This window comes from Lethenteron reissneri, chromosome 23, assembly GCF_015708825.2.
Source record: "Lethenteron reissneri isolate LAM-NWPU_2019-01 chromosome 23, ASM1570882v1, whole genome shotgun sequence".
In the NCBI taxonomy this organism is placed as follows: Eukaryota; Metazoa; Chordata; class Hyperoartia; order Petromyzontiformes; family Petromyzontidae; genus Lethenteron; species Lethenteron reissneri.
This window is the reverse complement of record NC_083801.1, coordinates 8325590-8351297: the sequence shown is the minus strand read 5'-3', so window position 1 is coordinate 8351297 and position 25708 is coordinate 8325590. Positions and strand designations below refer to the sequence as shown.

General features: G+C 40.3%; 1 protein-coding gene across 1 annotated transcript in view; it reads left to right on the top strand.

The window, feature by feature from the left end:
• Positions 1-18239: 18239 nt before the first annotated feature.
• The window catches only part of LOC133346230 (diacylglycerol kinase beta-like), a 149705-nt gene continuing 142236 nt past the window's right edge, over positions 18240-25708 (top strand). The window contains exon 1 of the mRNA XM_061557769.1: positions 18240-18312. The gene's annotated coding sequence lies outside the window, so the exon portion shown is untranslated. The remainder of the gene's footprint in view (positions 18313-25708) is intronic.

Genomic DNA, 25708 nt, shown 5'->3' with positions numbered 1-25708 from the left:
ATGTACAATATTTTGGACTTCTTTTTCGCGCAGTACGAAACCAACCGTGCTAATTTGAAGGTGCGGGGAAGGATAACAAACTCAACACAAAAAGCAGTTCTAAAGAAATGAGTTTTCAATCTAGATTTCAAAGTGCATAGCTGCAGTGGCTTCCTAATAACATGGCAGAGTATGTAGTTCAGAACACAAGCACACCCATCGTGCAGTGTATGTTTGTCCTTCATAAATGTGCAGGTATTTTGCGTGACAGATAAAATAAGTTACGTGACAAAGGTCTGTACGCAAATGGAAAGGCTTTGAGAAAGTTACGAATGGCCTGTTTTCACCCATTCTATTCAAAATTAGACAAATATATTATATTTCACAGCCAACAATACCAAAACCATCGGCACCAATCACATGATGGACATTTGTCATGGATTTAACAAGTGCTGCAATGTAGGGTAATTGACGCCATACACTGTACTGTTGAAGTGCTGTATACCGTGGGAATCATGTTATCTGTGCTATTATTTACCGTTTCTCTTACACGCGGGTGGAATCTGTCTCGGTAAATTCCTATAAAGGTGTGGGATGGATTCCTTCTGTTACCTGGGACCAGTTTGTGGCTAATAAGAGGAGTAGCGTGCCAAAATGTTGCTATTATTCGCATTTCGTCCGTGGCTGGATAAATGTTCTGCTGCCAACGATTCTCCGCAGCTATTTCACGGATAGCAAAACATTCATCCGATTGTCTGCGTTCATGCGGAGGTGTCCGCGCAGATATGGGCAGCGATTTTCTCGGAAAAAAAGATCTGCAAATAGCCTCTCTTCACATCTACGCAGATACAAGGATTCCTACTTGAAATGTAAATTGTGATATCACATTTATATTCATCAGTACAGTACTTTATAATCGTCAAGGTAAAAAATTGTCATGTATTTTTTCCAAAAGTATTTTCCAATCAATTGCGTCAATTAATTCATCTAATATCGACTCTTAAGCTTGTGCATGACACAAGCAATTGATCATGTATGTAAGATTGCGTATTTTTCAACTTATACGTGTTGAATGTAATGCTTTCATGAGAGCTGTCTATCCACTAGAGGTTACTGCATCACCACATTGTAAACCAAATCTATTCTTAGGTATAGCCTGGTGGCTGAGAGACCAGAGTACTGAGCTGCCACTGTTAAGGCCCTGAGTTTGAATACAGATTAAACCGGGTTTTCAAGTTCATGGGCTCAGCCTGGTCACTGTTGATTGCACAAAAAACACCATTACATTAAATTTGGTTCGGCACTTAATGGAGGCAAATTCCAACTCTCTGAAAGAGTAAAAGATTGGTTTGACTGTGACATACATTACTGTGCTCTCATATGCAGAGTAGGTGGGGAAAGTGATGCCCTCTACGGTTTGAATCAGAGGTCACTTTAAGGGATCTCAGAGGTATAAGGTCTGTATTTTACTGCTTATGAATGCTGTAACTCTGCGAGTAGACTTGCCAGTCTGGGCTTGTCCTTTTGCAGCGAGAATTCTTGTAAAAAAAAATTGCACATAATGTGCCTCTGCACGCCCATAGCTTTCAACAGAAGATGAACCGCATATCTTTCAAGAATTCATTTAATACAATTTAATTCTCAGTTTTAATCGTTTACGATGTTTTAAAAAGGCACACCCTTTCTTATTCTGCGTTTGCCAAATGCCAAGTTTTCCCCCACTGGTTTCCATTATTAAAACTTCAAACGGCAAAGCTCTGGTGTGCTTTCCACAAATTTACCAGTAGCACTCGTGCGACATGATTGACTAAGGCACCAATACCCGTATGTATTTTTATGGTGGGTTTTGTATGGATTAATAGTAATAAAAAGATTACTCCTGTGGATGGTGGTAAGCTGCTTATGTACTCTGGAGAGCTAGTAGCTTACCGCACACATACACAGTAATAATGTTTATTTTCAAAGTGACCCCCTCTCCAGAGGCAAATATAAATAAAACTAAGTGCAAAATGCATGAAAGCTGTGCTCAAAATGAGAATTATTTGCTGTTTGTTTCCTATTTATGGATTGGTGTCATTACCACCATCAACAGCCGCATTTTATCCAACATTAATTTTTCACAGACACAATTAAACCACAACCCTAAGTGCTAACCCCTTCTGGATCCGTCAACCAGCCAGCGTATCGCAGCACAGAGATGGGCTGCGTGTTTTGACAGCCTGGCTGTAGCCGCGTTACGAAGTTTAAGCCTTCTACTAGATGTGTGTCGGAAGTTGCTCGCTACACACGCATTAATGTTAGTGGCAGTCAGTTTTGAAATTTTGTTAGGTGATTAGTTCGAATTTATAATATAATAATAACCCTGTGTCCTGACTATTGGACCTTCAGAAAAAAATACGAAAGTCTGCCAATCCACTCCATGTCTCCTACTCTTATCCACACTCTCTCTGGCCTCTATTTATTTGCTATCAATGGCCATTACCCATGACGTTACCTTTATATATTTCCCTTTTAAGGCAGCGTTATTGACAAATGTGTTGAGTTTTCAGTACGTGTATGTTTGCTATTAGCATAAGCATGTACTGTATGTAGCAAATGTAGCTAACATGTGTATTGACATCAGGGATGTCACTGTATGGTACCGGCCCGGAAGGGTCGTGCCGTTCAATGTTCCTACATCGTGGACAGCACGGTGTGGGTGGCTGTGTGTAGTACCAGCCCTAGCGGGGCTTGGTGAGCGCTGGGATAGTGCGGGCACCACGCACAGCGTGTGGTGGGGGTTCCCCCGAGGAGGGGAGGGTGAGTGTGAGCCCAGGGGCAGGGTTGCCCCGGGCCTTGGCACTCTGGTTGACCCCGTATACACGTGATTGGGAATGTCCATACAGGGGTCCCAGGTGGGTGGGGGGGGGGCTAGTGGGTGATCACGTGTCCGGGGAGAGCTCTTGAGAAGGATCGAGAATGTTCGGGAAGGCGGGCGGGGCCGAGGGTGGAGCGGCCCCGACCGTAGAGGGATATAAGGCGGGTCCCTGAGAGGGACCAGACCACGTGGTCGGAGACCCGAGTGAGGGTCCGACCCTTCGTGGCAGTAACTCCTCTGTATAGTGTAGTTCGCTGGGTGGTCACCACCCTAGGTTGTATCTGGTTAAGGGGCAGTTACCCCTTTGTGGTACGGTGTTACAAATACACGTGTTGCCTCGAAAACGAACAACGTCTGTGACGCAGTTGGACTCACTACACATGTACAGCCCTTGTACCACTGCTGGATAAGGGCCTTTCTCATGCTGTTAGGGTCGTGGGGGTTATTTGATGACCACACTTTATACCACGTTGGTCCATTGCAGCTTAGTGAATGTGGGGAGCATAGACGTGGAAGCACACTACAGTACAACGATGGGTGTAGCTGGACAGTCCTCTGCTGCACACAACGAAGCCATGTAGTGCACTCTCCGTGATTGCAGTTGTCCAAACCGGCATTTAATGAGCGAAGGGAAACTTTCAATCCCCTACGTTGGAACGACTTCAGCACTCCTTTCATTAAGAAACTCTTCTCGTGCATTGCCGTGTAGAGTCGGCGTGCCAATAAATCAATCATAATTACGACCCATTTACAGCAGCAACGCGCTTTAAACTGCAACATTACTTTAAGAAACTGTTGTCTCAAGCAAGCACGCACTGTGAGTTGTGCGCACATTGTGGTGGTATGCACTCGGTTCACGTTGAAATAGAACATTTCCCTTTTAACTGCTGGAATTTTAAAGGCCACGTGTGAGGCATGCGCGGTCTTGAAACCAGGAACGAGGTGGCTTGTTATGTGCGTGGCTTTTCAATGCCACGGAAACACCCCACGCAAGAGTTGTGCTCGTGAGATTGTTGCTGTCTTGAAAACATAAATGTTGTCGCACAAGTATTTCATCCCCCAAAGGTAGCAAAGTGCAATTGAAATGTCTTCGTCGCCGCGTGCACGATGCAGTAATGGTATACGTATGTATTTACCCATAATATTCAGAGAACATTTGTACGTGCAAAGAGAAGGTTATTTTTTTTCTCTGATCTGGAATATGCATCGTCGTGACCTAACCCACAATCCAAATATGACTCATTGTTTTAGCATACGCTTTAAGTTATAGTATGTTAATGTGTATTTTAGAGTACAGTATTTTCATATTTGTAACTGTAAAGCACGATATTATATTTTTCATTCATGTGTCTGGGATTCGATGGAATATTTTAGTTCTCTGGGACGTGTTTTTGGAGCGTAATATTTTTTGTAGATATATTTTTCGCCATCCACGGTGTTACACTTGTCTGTACTCTTTAGTATATTATTGTCATTCGTAGCTCAGGTTTTTATGAGATTGTATTTCGTTGTATTGTATTGTAAACATTGGCACTTTAATAACATTATGTTGCGGACGTGCCTAAATGTTTTGCTGCGTGCTGTGGGTCAGAGCATCGCAATACGATATGTTTGCATGCCACATTCACAAATAAATATCGAATGTCATGCTTTTAAAACGGCGTAATTTTCTCAACGTATAATGTGATTTGTGTGTACGTCACTACGGATATGCTTTCCTGCGCCTGGTTCAGCTTCTGGGTGCGGGATGGATGTCAACCCTGTAGTTTGGAAGGATGTGTGGTTCATCTGGTCCACGTAATCGTGCCATTTTGTGCAGCCAGCATATCAGCATAAACAAAATGGAGAAAAGAGAAACCCTTCTGTAGTTCAGTTAAAAGCTGATAAGTGTTCCCTCATGACTATCTGCAAGCTGCACTGATTTAGATATTCCTGAAATTCAAGAGGATAAGAGGCAATATTACGAATGTCCGTGCTATTTGTTTTCAAGCTCTCAATGCAGAATGATTTTCTGTTCAATACATTGCAGTTTAGTCAGAGTCATGATGGTTATAAATATTTGAGGGAAACTAAAATGTATAATTCTGAAATTACAAAAAATATTTCCCAAGGAATGTAATACTCGTATTACCAAACCTAGCAGCGTTAATGTTTGAAAGCGTGGAAAAATAAATATACCAAATATGATGCCGTGTAACCTTTAATTACCCAGCAATTCTTTCCCGTATCCTTGCTTGCCTAATCAATTATTCATATTCGCTGGCCACATGTATGCTATTAAAAGTAGTAACATAACACCCACATGAAATATAAAGCACGTATATGACCTAGGTAACAGATGATCGGGCACATTAAAAAGTACCATTCTCAAATACATTTGCTGTGAAATTATTTTAAAAAGTATTGGTTACATGTGTACAATAACCAATACATTAGAATTATAAATTATCCTAAAAACTTTACTTTACTGATTTTGTGTTATATTTGTCATAGGTAATTATTACTATTTTGCAGAGGTGTGGACTCGAGTCATGTGACTTGGACTCGAGTCAGACTCGAGTCATGAATTTGATGACTTGAGACTCGACTTGGACTTGCATAACAATGACTTTGTCCCACCTCTGAGGTGTGGACTCGAGTCATGTGACTTGGACTCGAGTCAGACTCGAGTCATGAATTTGATGACTTGAGACTCGACTTGGACTTGCATAACAATGACTTTGTCCCACCTCTGAGGTGTGGACTCGAGTCATGTGACTTGGACTCGAGTCAGACTCGAGTCATGAATTTGATGACTTGAGACTCGACTTGGACTTGCATAACAATGACTTTGTCCCACCTCTGCTATTTTGTGCATAGGTACTCAGTGGTGAGGCCTTTCGCATGAGAAAACGAAATGCAAACGTTCCTGTTTGTGAAGGCTTGGCCACGTGGCAGTATTTAAGAGTTTAGAGTTCACGTGCAATTCTGTGTTATTTTTAGTCCGTTCCGTTGTTGTGGAAAATTCCTGTGGCGTTTTTCTACTCAACACAAATGTCACGTAAAAAGAAATTTTTTTGAGCAACCAAAATGTAAGTTTATCAGCGGCATAATAAGATATTCATGATAAATCTAAGCGTAACCACAGGGTTATAATACAGAATAACGTGTGTTTTTAGGCACATATACACCCACATCTTTTATTACACTAGTGGCGTTGTTACACAAAATATTTCGAGATTCATAAAAAAATATTTGTCGTGAGTGCTGAGCCTGATGTTTTAGAAAAACCAGAGCTGTTGCATTTTTCAAGAAATGGCAATGTATTTTTAAATAAAAATTGAGAAAAACCCACGTTACTGCGGAGCTCCTTGGGCATCAATGATATCAATCAAAAAAGGGTTACAGTGTATATGTGTTTATCTTATATCTGTGGAAACTACCGTTTTGTGGTTTTCTCATTTCCTCATGCCAACTTTCCCCCCCCACCTGTGCGTGTCTTCCCAGCCCTTCCCTTCCCTGAATATCATGCAGGCCAGCCCCTGAGATCTCCTGTTGAGAACTGGATTGTGTGGTTCATCTACATTCTCCACCAGCTGCTTGTGCACTGTAACGCTGTGGTGTCCAGGCTTCATGCTCAGACGAGCCATACCAACAAACGCCGTAGTGGTAAGACAGCGACATTTACATCTCACACCACACACTGCTACATTTCATTTTTGAGATTTTGTTTTGCTGCAACTCGAGCTCGACACCGTGCCAGCAGGCTACATCAACTGCAAAGCTTTGATTTCTCATGTCTAATATCGTAATTGATGTCAGTGCATATGTGTATTGGCTTCATATTAAAAGTAACTGCCATGGTACTATTCCAGTAATGCTGCTATCTATTTTGAAAGTGGCCATTGGCCTTTACACTTTACATTTCTCGATTTGCTTGTGCAAGCTATTTTGAAGCTTCCCAATGCATGATGTCACCCATACAGCAGGAGACAGGCCACACGACGAATGCTGTTGTGTGCTTTGCATCTTATTCCAAAATGAAGGCTGGATTGTGTCCTGGTGGTTTTGATAATAGAAGGACACAAATGCCTCGAGTTATAGTGCTTTGGCCTGATGCAATTCAGTAGAGAATGCCATCGTGCTTTGGGAGGCTATAAAAGATCAGTGGTACGTGGCAGATTGAAGGGGGGAGCATCCACTAAGTTGTCCTTTATAGCTCTTGGCGCCCAATCAGTTGGAGTGACAGAGAGCGCTGACAAGTTATGCCCTCACCCCACCTTGCTTCCACCCAGGCAGTATAGAGACTACATTAATCTTGTTAGGCTGTGTGCTCATTGATCCCACTTCGCACATGGGCTGTCTTTGACACGGGTGGATATTGGCACATGTTGTAATGCAATCATACGTGGTAATCATACGTGGTAAAAAGACGAGATTGGGGTGGTTTGAAAGCAATTTTACTTTACCGGTGCAGTATGGAGTAATTGCAAACAAAATCCCTCGAGTCTTTGCAAGCGTTTAATTTGTGCATTCAGCAGGAGCTATTGACGAGTTTGGATGGACGCTGAAGGTGGCATTGTGCAATGTGGTTATGGGGCGTGCAGGTAGCGCAAGTTAAATTCGTTTTTTTCATATTATTTGGGTCTTTCGGTAAAGTCACATAGATAGGTTGAAAGAAAATAAAAAATAATAACGTAGTTTATTGATATTTTTTGTTATTTGGACTGCATTATTCGCAAAGCTGTTTCTACAACCATGGAGAAACAATCCCCTGAGAAGCCAATCAAAAACATCACTTTACCATACCAAAAAGATTTCCAAAATCTAAAACACAAGATCCAGGTCCGATTCAGTACAGTACACAAAATCCGTGATCTAATCTCATCTGTGAAGGAGGTCATTCCTGACATGCAATACCATGGAGTTCACAAACTGATTTGTACCTACGGTAGCAGTTACATTGGGGAAACGAAATGACATGTATCGGACCGTGTTCGTGAACACAAGGCAGATCTGAAACACGGCAGAACCAATACCTCCGCCGTGGCTGACCATTGCTATAACGCTATGGGCTCACATGATATTGTTTTTTTCCGAGACCAAGGTGCTCTGCAAACCTTCGGGCAACTATCAAAGGTTTGTTCATGAAGCCATCCAGATATATAAACATAGACATAACTTCAACCAAGAAGATGGATTCAAATTGAACAACCATTGGAAGGATGTTATTAACCAGGTAATGCCTTTACTGGTTGTGGTTACTAGTACAATTCCCCTCCCCCCCCGTGTCCCACACTCAGCTTCCACTTCTAGCCCCGCCCACTCCCCCATCCTCACGTCCTCTCTCCCCTAACGCTCACGCCCCCCCCCCTTCCCCTACCCCCCCTCTCTCTCCCCTTGTCTCCCCCCTTTCTTAACTATATAACCTCTTGCCACGGCAGCTCTCTCGACTACTTCAGCATTTTATTGCTGTGGTTGTTCCACCTGATAAGGTTTGCTTGTGTTGCGATCGAAACGTCGTGATTTGTTTTATTTTATTTATACCTACAATGTATGTTAATTTACCGACACTGTAATCATTTGCTTTCTTGCGTGTATGTTTTAAAGACATTATGACAGTGAAACAAATGTTGCTAATGTGGATTTAATTGAAAATTAGCCAAATTCATTAAGAAATATATTTAATTTGAAACGAATAGCATGAAGTTTAATCATTATAATTACAGTACTAGGAAAACAATGTGAGAAATATCCAATTTTGTATTCTTCTGCGAGCAGAATACAGTACTTGTGTTTAGCCCTACTGCTGTAATTATGTTAAATACTGGGAGCAAAAAACAGTGTGATGCATTCTGGGTACATTAGTCATAGCTGCTGGTGATTACTGGTGCCTACCCAGGGACTGCGGTCCAAATTGCTCGTATGTCTTATGTTTTATGGATATTTATTATTCACAAAACATTAATTTGTTAGCTAATCTTAGATTAAAAATATTAGAATCTCTCTGCATTGTTGAAGTATAAATGATCATTATTCAATTCAGTTCTCAATTATTAGAGCCTATGCATTGTACAATTAATTGCGTGCTGAAACGCCTCTCGTAAAATGTTATACTAAACAAGTTTCAGTCTAATCTGAGGAATGATTATTTATGATCATGGTTAAATAACACGTGATCTTACACGTAATTGATATTTTGTATGCATCAATAATTGCCATTGTAATGCCTTCACTAACTTTTATGCCCTGCAGCTCACACTTGCAACAATTACCATTCGTTGTGTTGAAACAATATGAAACTGTGCTGTGCTTTAGCAGTGCTGGTGCAGTCGGTGAGCAGACTGGATTATGAACGCTGTGATCGGAGGTTGATTTCCTGCCACGGTTAACATCAGTGTTGAGGGATATCTGAATCGGTCCTGGACAACACCCACTTCACCAACACTCGCTGACCCTTCTTGGTTCTTTCGGTAAAGTCACGTAGAAGGGAAACAATAAAATAATAATAAAACATAATAAAAGAATTCTCACGACGTTTCGGCCACAACGCAAGCAGCCGTCCTCAGGTGAAGAACAGGTCTGTCGGAAAGACAGCGTCCGAATGACATGACATGGCTGTTGGAAAGACAGCGTCCGAATGACATGACATTCGGACGCTGTCTTTCCGACGGCTGCTTGCCTTGTGGCCGAAACGTGAGAATTTTATTTTATTATGTTATATTTATTTTATTTTATTATTTCCCTTCTATGTGACTTTACCGAAAGCACCAGGAAGATGAATCCCTGCAGTCACGAAAGCTTTAAATCGAAACTCGCTGACCCACTATAGTATCATATGGTCAAACATCTTCTATTACCAAGAGGCATGGGGACCCCTTCATACAGCAGTGAATTGACAGACGTTCTGTAAACATTCCAATGCATTATCATTGCCGATACCACAGCATTCTGGAATTTATTAAAAAAAATATCAATTCACTGCTGGATGAACGCTTCCTTCCCCATGCCGTCTCAGTCATGGGGATTACCTTGAGATACTCAATTATTCTGCTCTACGTTGGTTGGTGAAGAGGATCCCCAGGACCGGTTGAGATATGATTCAGCATATTCTTAGGTTTTTTCGGTAAAGTCACGTAGGTAAAAATTTAAATTAATCAAAGTAAATAAAAAATAAAAATCACGACGTGACATTAACGAAAAAAACCTAAGAATATGAATCCTTGCAGTCACGAAAGCTTCAAATCTAGAATTAATACCCTCTACGGGGAGGAATTCCACCTATCTGTTCCACCTGAAGACGGAAGCTTGTGTTGCCTCCGAAACGTGGTGATTTTTATTTTTATTTTACTTTTATTAATTTAATTTTTTTACCTACGTGACTTTACCGAAACAACCTAAGAATATGAATCCTTGCAGTCACGAAAGCTTCAAATCTAGAAATATGATTCGGCACTCACGTTAGCCATTGTTAGTCACTGAATTCAGGTAGCCCTGTTCATAGCGCGATGTCGCAACATAAAGAAAACAAAGTGGGTTTTTTCCATATACAGTACCATACTTCCTTGTTTCTCGAACTGGTCACCTCCTGCACAATTTGCCCTTTTGTTGTGTTTGATGAAAAAAAATGGAACACGAATAGAAACTTTTAATTGCTGATACCTGCTCACACAATGTATTGCATTAAACTCTTATTCAGATATATTTGCAGAATTTTACATGGTTTGTTAGATAAAACGATCAGACAGAAACGCTGTTAATTGTATATTTACTTGATGTTGAGATTACCATGATAAGATGAATCGTGTTATGTAAAAATACCAAATGTTATTCCCAGTGTGCTATTGGCATCGTATCAAAAGGTGAAGAATTCATTTGGGATTCTCGCAAAGAGGTGAATATTGTACATTGAAGGAGATATCTGTGACATCCTTCTAATCTCTCTTCCACACACGAAGAAAGCCACTTTCCCACTTGGCTTTCAACAGATAAATATTTGGCACATAGCAATCAAAAACATAATTATATCAGAGCTAAAATTAGCCAAATTAAGTGGACAATTCAAATGTATAACTGGTTACTGAGTTTATAAAATCAACTTGCCACACTTTAGAGGCCGGTTTCATCACAGGTGGCTGCCCAGATTCGAACACAGGGTCTCAGCAGTGCTGGCTCAGATCTCTGACTCATGAGCAATCTATCCTCCAAACAATGTGTATTAATACAATGTCTTATTGAGATAAACAAATATATACTCCGGATTCTTCCCACATGCAAATTTATATTTAAGACTTTGTCAAAACATCATAATGCAGGAACTTCTTGAAAAGAGATTTTGATTTAAAGCTTTCGTGACTACAGGGATTCATCTTATTGGTTCTTTCGGTAAAGTCACGTCGAAGGGAAATAATGAAATAAAAAATATATAACATAATAAAATTAAATTCTCACGACGTTTCGGCCACAACGCAAGCAGCCGTCGGAAAGACAGCGTCCGAATGTCATGTCATTCGGACGCTGTCTTTCCGACAGCCCTGTTCTTCACCTGAGGACGGCTGCTTGTGTTGTGGCCGAAACGTCGTGAAAATTTTATTTTATTATGTTTTATTATTATTTTATTATTTCCCTTCTACGTGACTTTACCGAAAGAACCAAGACGATGAAGGGGTTCTTGAAAAGAGGCTTGCAACTCAGTGAGGGTGTATAAATGACATTGTTATATGCAAGTATTTGTAGTACAGGTTTAATTATGCATTTTAGCAGGTGATAATTCAGGCAATGAATGTTTTTTTGTAATGGAAACCTGGTCAAATGCAGAGGAAGAAAAAAATGATCACGAAAGAGAAATTGGTGGAAAATGTATCATCTGCCCTGTATGTCAAGATATTTCATCTACCTTGACAACATGTTAAGGAATGTGTGATGGAAGCACTGTCTGTGAGTATTTTTCACGTCAGATATCTGAACGCTGCTCAAGCCTGTCATTTTCTGTTTGTCTTTGCAATATCTGTAAAACTGGACAAATGATAACCACTAGTCTGAAGATCATACTATTATACTATTTTACTTCGAAAAGATGGCCAAAATGTAAGCCCATGTAATGTACAAATGATCACTTATGTTCACGTGACTTTACTTTCATTCCTCGCGTGCACAGAGTTGCATCGCGAACGTCGACTTTACTGGAAAACGCGGCACTCGAAGTGCAACCTCGGCACCATCCTTCAATTAACACTCCACATGCAGAGGCTCTGGTCCTCTTGGTCGTAAAATAAAATTATGCCAAACCCCACTGACAACTGCTTTATTTATTGTTACTTGGTTACTGCTCGTGCACGCCTGGGGTCGAATGTTTCTCCACTGTTCCAAGAACGCTGTTATTGTTCAGCAGCAGTGATTGGCAAATGACAAAGTAGCCTCGATGTAATTACCATTATTGTGCACACGTAGAAAAGCATTGCCATTTATATTCACTGTCTCAAATAATGCACAATTAACTGTTCAATAACCTTTAACATAAAAATAAAGGAATGCCATGTTATTTTTTTAAATACTGCACTTGTAAGGTATGGTTTATACCTTACAAATACTGTATCATGATGGTATGTAATGTGTATGCTCGAATGTTTTTGAGGACAGTATAGTACATGGTAAATACAAACAAATGTTTCCCCTCTCAGAGACAAATAGAATTTTCCCAAAATTTCCAAAATATGATAAGAGGAATGTTGATGATTTACCCAGGAAAGCCTCAAACTTATTTATTTTTTATGAGGCTGCTGCCTTGGGATGTTTGGTGACTGCCATTATTGAGTGTTGGGATTCATGTGGGAGGAAAACGAGAATGCCAGGGTAAACTTGCCGTATGTGATGGAGTGACGATCAGCACTGCCACCACCTACTACGCTGCAGCCGCTCGCCTACAACATACCTGTCAACTCATACGGTTTACCCCGTATTCTTGTGCAGGGAAATTTAGTTTTCAGGTCGAAATGGCGTACAGCCGTTTCTATACGGGCACAAATATCTACACTATTGTTTTGTGTTTATCCCTTCTGATGGGACTTTGTAGGATGAACGTTGAGATTTATAAGGGCACGGGGTGACCAATAAGATCTGAATTGGTCTGTAATAAGGTAGGCACCGATAAGGGGTTGACAGGTATGCTACAACACCTGGCAAACCGTCACCATCCAAAGTGCGGAGTGCCGAAAACTGCATTCCCAACTCTGCTTAGCTTCTGTGATTCGACGAGATCTCAGAAACTTGACATTTCTGCTTGTGTCACTCGGGTGTATTTTATCTATTGCGGAAATCTTCGGCAACAACTGTTTTCATATGGTGTACTAGAAAGTGTATTAGATATGTACACACCTGTTTTTACTACAGGCTTTGTCCAAAACTTAGGCTTTATGCAAAGCGCTTTGAGGTCATGTGCGAATTGTGCAATAGAAACCAGAGTTTATCATGATTATTATACATGTACAGTAAAAAAAATGTGTTCATCTACTCCTGGATGAGGGCCCCTCCCTCTTATCTGGGACATGGGATGTATTTATTTGATCATATTGGTCAGCTCGGGTTGGTGACGGGAGTGAGCATATCTGTTTGAGCAGTGAGAGATGTTGTTGCACTGCTGACAATGTCTCATCAGAGTAGCCTACAACACGTGTTTTTTGCATAGTGGTCACCTGTTTTTTTCTGTTTAGCTTCCGGGATCTGATAAGATGGGGTAGATTGTCGGTGATTTGGTTATGAACAGGAAACCAGGATGCCAGGGAAAACTTTCCGTATGTGATGGAGTGACACTCCAAACACCCCCCCCCCCCCCGCTGCCACTGCTATGCAGAGTGGCCTGAAATCAAATGCACCGCTCCGGATGTCCGCTGCAAAGTATGCTCTTGAGCTTCAATTATAGTGTGCTGATCTTTAAAGGTGCATTGAAAAATGTTGATATTCCTGCTGATACTCCTGCTGTTATGGAGTGACTCATGCTGCCAGCTATGGCTGCAAAGTTTAGTCGGACATGTTATGTATATCGTTTATTGTTCAATTTGAATCACAGTTCCTATGATCGCTGTTACATTGCTTTTATAGCTTTATTTTGGTGATATTCGAAAACGTATGGTTAAGCCATGTTTGTTTGTTGAAGTACGGAGTTAGCCTGATAACTTTATCTAAATTGTCTTATGGTTGTTATTGTTCGACTTGCATCCCATTGGGATTTTTGCACACAGCGTTGATATACGGTGCTTTTTTTTGGAAGATTTTACTGTTTTTTCCTTGGATGCTTCTGTTGCGCTTCGTCACGTTAAGATGTTCTTTGTTCGTGTTTTGTTTGTTGCGGTTGCACCCAAGTCAAGAGCCTCATGGCTTACAGGGCTACACCTAATACATGAAACTGAAAACATATGGGTCTTTAATCAGGTGTATAATGTACTGTGTAGAGTAAAATACATTGCTACTGCTGCAATGGCTGTACAAATATAGAAATAAAATATCAAGCACGAACAAAATGTCGCTGTAGTTGATAGGTATGACGTGGCAAATCACGTATATAGACATTTTTCAAAATATGCAGACCGCGCATATACATTCTACGGTATGTTGTAGGCTTGTACAGTTTACCTTGCAGCAATACACATCTTTTTATATTTTTAGCCAATTCAAGGAAGTAACTGGGGGGTGATGGTGGCAAAAATCCATCCGACTTGTTTAACTTGTGTTATGCTCCAGCGTTTACACTGCAGCCGTCAAAAGCCAGGATAAGGTGACTGCAGAGTAGAGAGATGTTTAATATTGTAGCAACGGAGCCACGGTGATTCCCCAACAAGTCAAATGTGACGGATGGTTCTCACAAGCCTGACGTCATCACTGCCTATTTGTTGTTGGGCCCGGACTGCGGGGTGGGGTGATCGAGTCAGGGAAATCCGGTCTATGTGGGTGGGCCTTAAGGATGCTTGCAAATATGAGTTATTTCAGCTTTTCTTTAGCAAAAGCGTGGATTTTGCCTGCGCCACCGCTTTCTGTAGTTTATCAAAGGAAAATTCCCCTTTTAAATGCAAGATAACAATCAGGTGTGCCCGGATAACCACTTCAGTCTTGCATACATAGTTGATTTGTGCACGTTTACTCGTTTTGTATGGCAATGCAAAGGTATATTATTCTCAAGTTACTTTAGTTTTTACCCAACGTTTGGAATATATGTGAAAAATCACCGCAAACACCAAGTTAGTGATTAGAGGCAAAAATATAACTGTGTTGATGCTCACAATTTAATGAGATTTAGTTGTATTTACAAAGAAAATTGATTTTCTTTCCTTCCCTCGGCTTTTGTTCAAATTATTGCACTAAAATAAGTTTAATTAGACATTGGTTTAAATAGAAAATGCACTAATTGGGCCCTCTTTCACTTGGAAGATGGGGTCCCGCGACGGTTTTACAGATTATAATTTACCATTAAATTTTACAACATGATGGGATCTATGGGTAATTTTTCTTTTTATAACGTAGAGCACCACTGGCACAAGTGATTCACCGAGCGTGCGATAATAGACGCACGTTGTCTTTTGGCAATGATGATGGTGTGCTCAAATTTCTGCATTGCAACTGAAGGTGAGTGGCTGTGCAGTTATGGGCAAGATGAGAGGAGAGACGGTTGTCAATGCAGTGAGTGTAAAGCGGTAGCGTCGTGACTACATTCATTATCATGTCAGCGGGTGCGGCAATCGTTCAGGTAGGGCCCTAACATTTGGTTTGTCTCTCATGGTGATTGTCAAGAGGGCCCCAATTCATAGCTTTGACCACCAGGGGTGGGAAGGGGGGCAAGGCACCCCCTGCCCCCAGGCTCATTACGCTGCTGTTGTGAAGATATAAAACACGTGTTATTTGTATTGTTTCCGAAAGGATTCAATTTACTTGCATCCGTGTGTGTGGTCACATTGTCACCGACTTAGTGGCTCTCAATGAGTGAGAAGCAACTGATAATTAAACCAGGGCTCAACAAATATATGTTTCTTTACAAACGCTGTTTCTCAAAAACCCAGATAATCCACGCATGCACGGATAATCAAGGGCCGTCCATAAATGACGTCACGCACCTAGGGGGGGGGGGGGTCAGACATTTGTGACGATGTGTGACGAGGAGGGGGGGGGTTGAGAAATGTGACGTCACATCAAAATGCGCAACTTTAAATAAATATAGACAACACGTTCTACTTAATTAAATAGACTTTTTAGTAAATGTTTTCTCCTACAACATCAGAGTGCAGCGCCACATTAAATACGCACTACAATGACAATAGTTGAAAGCGATTTGAAGCATGTTTTATTTTTTTTGGGGGGGGGGGGCAGAGCTTTGTGACGTCATATTTGAGGGGGGGGGTCTGACGCCGTATGACGACGGGGGGGGGGGGGGGTAAAATCGTCCAAAATCGAGTGACGTCATTTATGGACGGCCCCTTACATAATAACAATGTAAACAAGCCCGTTGTTATTAGCACTCACACTGCGCGAGCCAATTCACACACACGATCCACTCTTTGTATGTCCTGTTACTCCCATCGTGCACCTCCTTGAAAGGTGACACCGCTGGCGAGGAAACAATGTCCTCCGCCAATGTGCATGACAGAGGCTTCCACAATGTCACTGTGCCACAGACAACTTTGAATTCGTTTTTTTGTATTCATTAACCTGGCCATCTGAGCGAATTTGTATCAGGTTTGAGCAAGGCCGTAGCCATGGAGTCAACATTGGGGGGGGGACCAAATCTTACAGGGTGTCTGGGGGTCCCAACCCAGAAAAATATATAAATTTTAAAACTCATTCCCTGTCTAAAATATTTAAAAAAATCACTAACACATGGGATGGACTTTATTTTTTACGATAATGTCTAATGGTGTATTGTATTACTTTGCTCTGTTTTTACTTTTTTTTTACCATTTCTTGTTTCATTGTATGTAATGACAGAGATTAGGGAGTAATAAAGTACAACCATAACCACAATCATATAAACAGAAAACTACGCATTGATTTATATGAAGACAAGTCCAGATATTGTGGCCAAGGTTCAGCAAATTGTTGTTTTTATTTACATAGCATAGCAATTATTTGATAGCAATATATTGGGGGGGGGGACATTGAGCATTTTTGATTATTGGGGGGATGTGCCCCCCCCCTAATATATTATAATTACGGCCTTGGTTTTGAGATAAAAAGGACTGACTAATCTGTTGCATATTTTTCAATATAATTCGATATTATTATAGTGCCATTCATCTACAGTTCTACACAATTAAAGGAAAATGTATTGTTATAAAAACAATTGATATTATTGATGTCTTGCCACTAACTGTACGCTATAAATAAACATCTAAACATTGTAATTGTTTACATTTTCACAATTTTCTTTGGTATTATACGTAAAAAAAATATTTTACTTCTTTATTCACCCGCTATACTTGTGAAGACTAGAACACTCTCAATGAAACTTAGAGCGCGCGTGCGACATCGCCGTGAACTTTCGCACGACGACGCAGAATGGACCGTCGCCCGCGTCGACGCCTTACCACGTGTTCATTCAATCGCTCACATTCCGAAAGGGATGGACTAGCATTTGGGAGAACGGTGGTGCTTTTTAAATCCTTTATATTAAGTTCACTTGCTTGCTTGCTTGCGCGCTTACGACTGTGCAAATCTTTCGGTCGTTTTTTAACCCACTTCCCGTGATCCGATCGAGCTGACATTTTGCACACAGACTCGTTGTGCGTGACAATTTATTTTCGTGAAAATTTTTTTCCTAAATTTTACACTGTTTAGGGAAAACTAATTAAATATTTAGTTACCAATTGCTTAATACTGGCAGACAATCATCTGACCCATAGGTGGCAGCCATCTCAAGCCAGAGGACGAGAGGACTCTAGCCGCCACGCATATAAAGGATTTATAGTGAAAAACTTTGTTTTTACGGGTTAATTTTTAAATCCTTTATATTAAGTTCACTTGCTTGCTTGCGCGCTTACGACCGTGCAAATCTTTCGGTCGTTTTTTAACCCACTTCCCGTGATCCGATCGAGCTGACATTTTGCACACAGACTCGTTGTGCGTGACAATTTATTGTCGTGAAAATTTTTCCCCAAAGTTTTCCACTTTTTAGGAAAAAATAAATTCCATATTTTATTTAAAATACCAATGTGATAAAAATGAAATTCTTACTCAAGAAAAACAGAAATGAATAATAAAATAAAACCGATGCCACGCATATAAAGGATTTATAGTGAAAAACGTTGTTTTTACGGGTTAATTTTGTTGTGGTCTGTTGCAGCGCTTCGCTCTGCGCTTGGCCGCGTGTCATCCTTAAGACTTGGCCGTTTAAAGGGCTCCCACGTGCTCCGCCCCAGTGTGACGTCGCCGGTGGAGATTCGCATCCCCCCGTTGGGGGTTTCTTACCTTCGCTGGAGTGCTGCTCTCCGGCTCTTTGGTCTCCCGTGCCATCGTTGGTGAGTGGAGTTTTTTTCATCTCTCTCTCTCTCTCCCATTCCTCTTCTTCTTTCACTCCCTCCCCCCCTCTCTCATCCATTCCCTTCCATCTGTTTCCCCTCCTGTGTACGTCCGCGAGCGTTAGAATCCTCGTAGCTTTCACGTGTCCCGTGTCTGACCACAAACCTCTCCTCGGGTTGCATTTCTGCAACGGTGCAATTGAAGTGCACGCTGCCCACGTTTATTGCGAGCAGACGCACGGGACGACGCTCTGACATTGCATTGCCGTAGCGCGATAAATGCGGTACTTTATACCTTACATGTGAGTGAGAGAGAGAGAGAATAAACGAAGCTTAATTTAAATTGTGATTGAGAAACGCCGGTTGTAGGTGTGCGAAGCGGTGGAATGGACGATGCTGCTCAATGACATTTTTGGTGGCGCATTGATTGCTGTGTTTTAATCTGTGAATTGTGAGGACAAGACGGGGTTTTTGTTGTTGTTGTTGTAGAGGACAACGAAGCGAAGGTGTTAGGAGAAACCCCTACCGCTGTCACCTCACGTGGAGAATGTAAACATGTATTGTTTTGTAAAGTTTGCAGTGTTCCCTGAAATGTTACCGTAAACCCTCTTCATTGGGCACCGGTGAACGGTGTCAGACAGCCGATGGCCGATAAGGGCTGCGATGTTTGAATTTATCTTGTCAAATACATCGTCTCGTTGAACGTAAACGAACGTGGTTGCTGTTCAAAATGTTTATTTTTATTATTTTCAGCTGCTTTGCGAAAACTCGTTTCTCGTTTGTGATTTGGCGTTTACGCCTTGGGCGACCGGATGACACATTGGGGACATTTTTGCTTGACAGTCCTGGGTTCGATTCTCAACTCTGGTGCCTTTTTGTGTGGAGTTTGCACGTTTTCCCCATGTTCTGCACGGGCATGCTTCCAAAGCTGAAAATAATGCATTGGCAATACATCCCAAAGTTGAAAAAATACCGGCGAATTAATCGATTGGGATTACACGTTGCAACATCGCTCCCTACTGGGATAACCTGCAGCACCCTCCTGGAAAATTGTATTGAGCATCAGGGAGACTTTCCTGGGTAAACAAGTATGAAACTATATTCTTAGGTTTTTTTCGGTAAAGTCATGTAGGTAAAAAAATAAAATTAATAAAAGTAAAATAAAAATCACGACGTTTCGGAGGCAACACAAGCTTCCGTCTTCAGGTGGAACCGTCACAGCACGATTGCTGTATCAAGTGAGACGGTTCCACCTGAAGACGGAAGCTTGTGTTGCCTCCGAAACGTCGTAATTTTTTTTACTTTTATTAATTTTATTTTTTTACCTACGTGACTTTACCGAAAAAAACCTAAGAACATGAATCCTTGCAGTCACGAAAGCTTCAAATCTAGAAGTATGAAACTAACCAGATTATGCCTTTATTGTGCAAGTATATGTTTCTCAACTTTTCCAGAACAAAAGAACGTGACTCATGGAGATTACGTTTAATGTACTACAGTATAGTTTAATATATATTTGTATGTCCTTGTTTACAAACCGTACGTTAAAATAGTTTCCATGATGCACAACTGAGAAGCGGCATCTCACTTACAGCCCGACTCTAATGGCAGCGCTGAGTGACGTATGGGACACCAGAGACTAGGGGTTTTAGTGTTTCAGATAACATTTCTTACAAGTAGCACTCCTTCCTGCCGTGCGTATTTGAGCATTTATACAAGTCCCTTTATAGACATTAACACACCACCCCATTCATTTTAAATACCATGTACAGTATGGCTTAGGCAACTTGCTCCCACTGAAATCGGGCAAATATGTTATTCATGTATACAGTATGTATAACTGTATATTGCTTTAGATCCTACAGTGTCCATTGTTTATTTACACGTGTAATGTGCGTGGTGTAATATGCACAATATACATTTCATTTTGTTTCTGTTGAATTTGCAGGTGTCTGCAAGTCTCTTGAATGCCATTTTAAAAAGCCTTTAAAAATAACATTCACGTTTTGTTTTTTGGGAAAATATAATGAGCCTATTTATTATATGGATGTTTAACATAGTCATTTTGGCAGTAGCTTGGCAAAAAATGTATATCCTTAGTCATCCACTGGATAGGGCAATTTAATATTCACAAAGTTGAATGAGACCTGGTAAATATATCATTGAAGTGTTTTTGTACAGATGTGTTATCCATAGCTTACATGAAGTAAAATATATAAACAATAATGTGATAAATGCAACACAATGCGAAGTTAATATATGTGCAGGTAAACAGGTGGTACAATTAACCTTTAGAAAATCAATGGAGGAGTCTTTTTGGTCTGGTTTTCATGACAAATAGGACGCATCAAATATGCAGAGGTAATGACAGCTCCCAGCACCAGTGGAACATCAGCATGGACGGTGCTACAAATGACAGCACATTCAAAAATTGCAAACCAAGCCAAAGACGACGAGGGATCAAAGACAAAATACAATTGGGGTGGGCGTTTCAGGAAACCGACTGTGCCATAACCCTAATTGCTAAATTGAAAAACTGCGGTAAAATGTGCTTGAGCATAGTATAGCCAAACTCCCTACCCCTCACCATTATTTTATATAAATACGTAAATGTATTCTGATAACTGTTTGAATTTTAAGTCAATCTATGTGAGGGTTATAGTCTGTTTCCCAAGCAAGAGTGGTGACATCTGGCATTGTGGGTACACACATGCAGGTTGCTGCCACCTGTCCTGGTTTTCTCAGGATGTCCTCTTTTTGAGGTCGTTGTTCCTGGAAATCTCATAAGTTTTCCCGGGACATTAACAGGTCCAGTTTTTGTCAGGAGTGTAACCATTAATACACCACTCAAGACGATGCATTTACATGCAGTGCTCTCCACATTTGGTCGTGTGAGATATTATTATTATTCCCATGATATCTCCCAATTTTTGGTATTTGAGAGGTGGGAACCCCAAATGCACTCGCTGGCTACCTCAGCACACTTCTCAAGTAGCTGTGGGACTCTGGGAGTTCATGGAAATCATTCCAAAGCTGGGCCAATCGGGGGTGTTTACATTCACCAGGTGAGCTCAATTACATTTAATTTGCGAAAGCAGGCTTTCCACTCAATCACTAACATCTTGGCATATATCGGCATCATTACTACTGTATGCGTCTATTGCATTTCCAAAGGATGACTGTAATTGGTGAACATGTATATTTTACTGTGAGCTGTACGAGCATGAATTAAGTGCCATTACAATAATAAGAAAGTGAGTATTATGCAACTTCATTGAAATTGGTTTCGTGAATTTGTTCGTGCACAGTAAAAGCTGTATATACTTCATATGCACATTACATAGACATTTGCACCTATTCCAAAAATGTCATGTTAAAATAATAACTTGGCAATGGTGTCCTTAACGACAATGTGCATAGCACCATCTCGTTATTAAACTATGAATCAACTCTGTCATATCTAGTAAGCATGGTTTTAACCAGACTATCAACGTCATTTTCATTCCTCTGATATGCTTATCAACCCTTGAATGGCATAGGACCAATAATACAACCATCGTATCAGTAGCTATTTATATTCCATGTGCAACATTATATGAATCCACATATGCATTGTGCTAGACTGTGTAAGAGTAAATTCAACAACATGAATGGCCTAAAACACATTCCATGAAATCATTAACATATTGCCATCAACATGGAAATAGCAGTGTTGCTCATGTGTTGTTCATGTGTTGTTGCACACATGAGCAGGGTGACATGGTTATACCCATTTGAATTGTTTTCCGGTAAGTTGACAGCACTAATCATCTTCTTGTCCTAGTTAAATTGTTAAATGAAGCTTGAAAATGCTTGAGATGTGAGATAATTGTTATAATCAGAGCGTCTCAATCTGGAAACAAGTTGTGACAGGAGCATAAACACGCATTTAAATGAGAGAACACTGTTGATTATGCAGTTAAAGAGCACTGTCATCATGCAATACCTTTTAAACTACGAATACAGCTTATTAAATTGCAACAGAGCGGTTTCTGAACTTAATTCAATATGGTAATCTCGTAAACTAAAATACATTGATGTTTCTCATTTAGATGTAATATGGGCTTGGGAACCATCATATCAGTTTTATTTCTGTATCATTATATTGCATATCTTTGTTTATTTCTTGATAGGTTTTTGTCATTTTCTTCTAAAATTGTGAGAATTGAGGGGACTCATCGTGTAAACACAGCTGCTGTGCCTTGCACTGAATTTCGTGACCTCAGAATTCCATTCTATGCTCCACATTCTATAGATAGCATTATGTAGGTTTCAAAGCCAAGTATGTGCCTGTTAAATCGGTAACGGATTCTTTGTGGGCTTTAAAAAACATTTGTTTCTCCTGTTTTTAATCGAAACTTGTATATAAACATATTTATGGACTTGACAATTTTATTGCAATATCATCAAATAATTTTAGTGAAATAAATAGGCACTTTGATCGACCTGTCAAAAATATGACAGGCCTACAGATTTTACAATAAAAATGTGATATACTGTAGTATGTAATTGTACATCTTTGATGTCACCTTTTTTCACATGTTCCAATGTGCTGTGGCACACCTTTTTAATGAAAGTTGCCACCAACAATTCATGTTGAAAGTACTTCATACTTATCTTTCTCTCTGTCTCACAAGATATTGAGAGAGATGTAGATAAAGAGAGAGAGAAGGTGATACGGAGAGAAAAAGGGGGGGGGTGTGCAGATAAAGGGAGATGCAGAGATACAGAGATGGGGAGAGACAAATGGAGATGCCACGTAGACTACTGATATGGTCTGTTGAGTAGCTAAGGGTATTTTTGTATTTTTTACTTAAATATGAAGTCTTAAAACCATTACCTATAGGCTCATGGCCTCCATGCAATGATATATACAGTCGACATTTGTTAAATCGATTTCATACTATTTTAAAACATTCTTGAAAATTATATCACTTTAAATTTCGATTTAAAGCTTTCGTGACTGCAGGGATTCATCTTCTTGGTTTTTTCGGTAAAGTCATGTAAAAGGGAAGTAATAAAATAATAAAAATAAAACATAATAAAATAATTCTCACGACGTTTCGGCTACAACGCAAGCAGCCGTCTTCAGGTGAGTGTCTGGCAGTGTCTCATTCTTCACCTGAAGACGGCTGCTTGCGTTGTAGCCGAAACGTCGTGAGAATTATTTTATTATGTTTTATTTTTATTATTTTATTACTTCCCTTCTACGTGACTTTACCGAAAGAACCAAGAAGATATATCACTTTACTCCAGAATCGTGATTAAAAAAATAAGCCTTTGCTAGGGCCTCATAGGACTGGGTGTCTGTACTTCGTTTTATTTTCATGTTTTACTACCGAGCCAGTTTGCATCGAGTGAACCGTTTTATGACTACAAGAAGGTGAGTACGTGACTTAAACGACATTTAGATTAATTGAATGAGCTAACTGGGAGTCGTAAAATTTCCCACAAAAGCCAGTCAGTGGCATGTGCAAACGTTTTCTTCAAATCCCGTTCGACCGATAAGCACATTACACATAGCGATCCAGCCTTCACGTTATATATTTTATGATTTTTTTTAATTGCGTGTTCAAAGTGGTAACAAAGAAAGAAATGTAGACTGACAATATTTGCTGTGGGTGTCCGGTGACACAACCATCGTAACAAACAATACGTGGTAAATTACTAAAAATATAACACACTTCTTCAACGTTAACATATGAAGAGATGTTTATGCAATACTGTGCTATGCTTATTTTTCCACTATTGGCCCCCAAATAACAGCCGGCATAGAGTAAGTACCGCATATGGGCAATATTTTATGGGAATTTAACAAGGGTTGGCCTGTGGAACAACTGGCCCCTACCAGATGAACATGGAATTCCATCTTTAGTTCTGGACTTCCAATAGAGACGAGCATTCTAGATTTGAAGTTTTCGTGACTGCAAGGATCCATCCTCTTTGGTTCTTTCGGTAAAGTCACGTAGGTGAAAATAAAAATAATAAAAATAAAATAAAAATGCAAATAAGAAAATTTTGTTACAATAAAAATTTAAATAAAAATAACTAAATATAAATTAAAATAACTAAATTTTGTTATTTTCATTTCATTTTTATTGTTTTTATTTTCACCTACGTGACTTTACCGAAAGAACCCAAGAGTAGAAACGAGCATTTCGTTCAGTCCTCCATGAGCTTTAAAACTGTCCCAAACCACACTGTAAAGTGACTAACATTTACCATAAACGTTAGTTTTTGGTATATGCCACACACTGATGGCAGAGCGTACACTTAAACCTGGGCAGGTGCCCGCTTAAACTTTTGAGCCAGGGCACTACCCCCTTGAAAAGTGTGCCCACTTTAAAATGTTTCCCAGATAATGCATAATCAAGTAACATACAATAGCTACGCATGCTTCTACTTTGTCAAGCATCCGGCCTGTAGACTACAATGTCGTGTGATCTGGGGGGGAACTCTACCGCTGCCGACTACCCCCCCCCCCCTCTATTCTCAGGATTCAAATATAGACACAATCTCACACTGCGAGCAAGTTTAGCAGTGATACAAAGATTTACTTATTCGTGCAACATTTTAAGTGCACGATACGCTACCAAATCGCTCGTGAAGAATCAATGTTTTTGGTTTGCATATATACAGTGGGGAAGGAGGCGGAGTGGTGGCGCGGTGGTCAGTTGACTGTGCTATTAATACGCCTGTTGAATTGTGGCCACAGTTAACATCAGTGGGGAGTGATATCTGGACCGGTTCACCAATCTGTATTGACCAGCGTGGTGAGGTATCGTTAAATCACCCTCATGACCAATATGGTGTGAGGACGCCTTCATCCAGCTTTGTACCACCAAAAGGGCTACAAATTACGACTATAATTGATATTTATATTATTGTTATTTATATATGTATAATGGATATTACACTGACCACAATAAAAAAAATCGGGGATCAATTTATGACCATGAATTGTGACAATTCATCCAATTGCTGGGGGTATTTAGCATTACATCTAATCTTTTTGGTCTTTTCCTGATCTTTTACACTTTCAGATTATATAATATTGAATATGACGTTTGTGGACAGCTAATAGCATTATAACAACCCTGTCAGGGTATTGATTTTGTGATAAAAAGCTGTCATTTGGTTTTCATCTGCCCACTGTGTTGCAGCGCAGGAGGTGGATGAATCAGCAGCAGCAGTTTTCCACACCTTCCCTACTGATGTAAAGCCTCACACCACATCGCCACATCACTCCAAGACACATTGAGGGATTTGTAAATACACGGAGTACTGGCAATGGGTGCAATACAAAAGATGCGCAACACACATAGATCAAAGTTTTAGTTCTGTAGGCTGTTTGGGA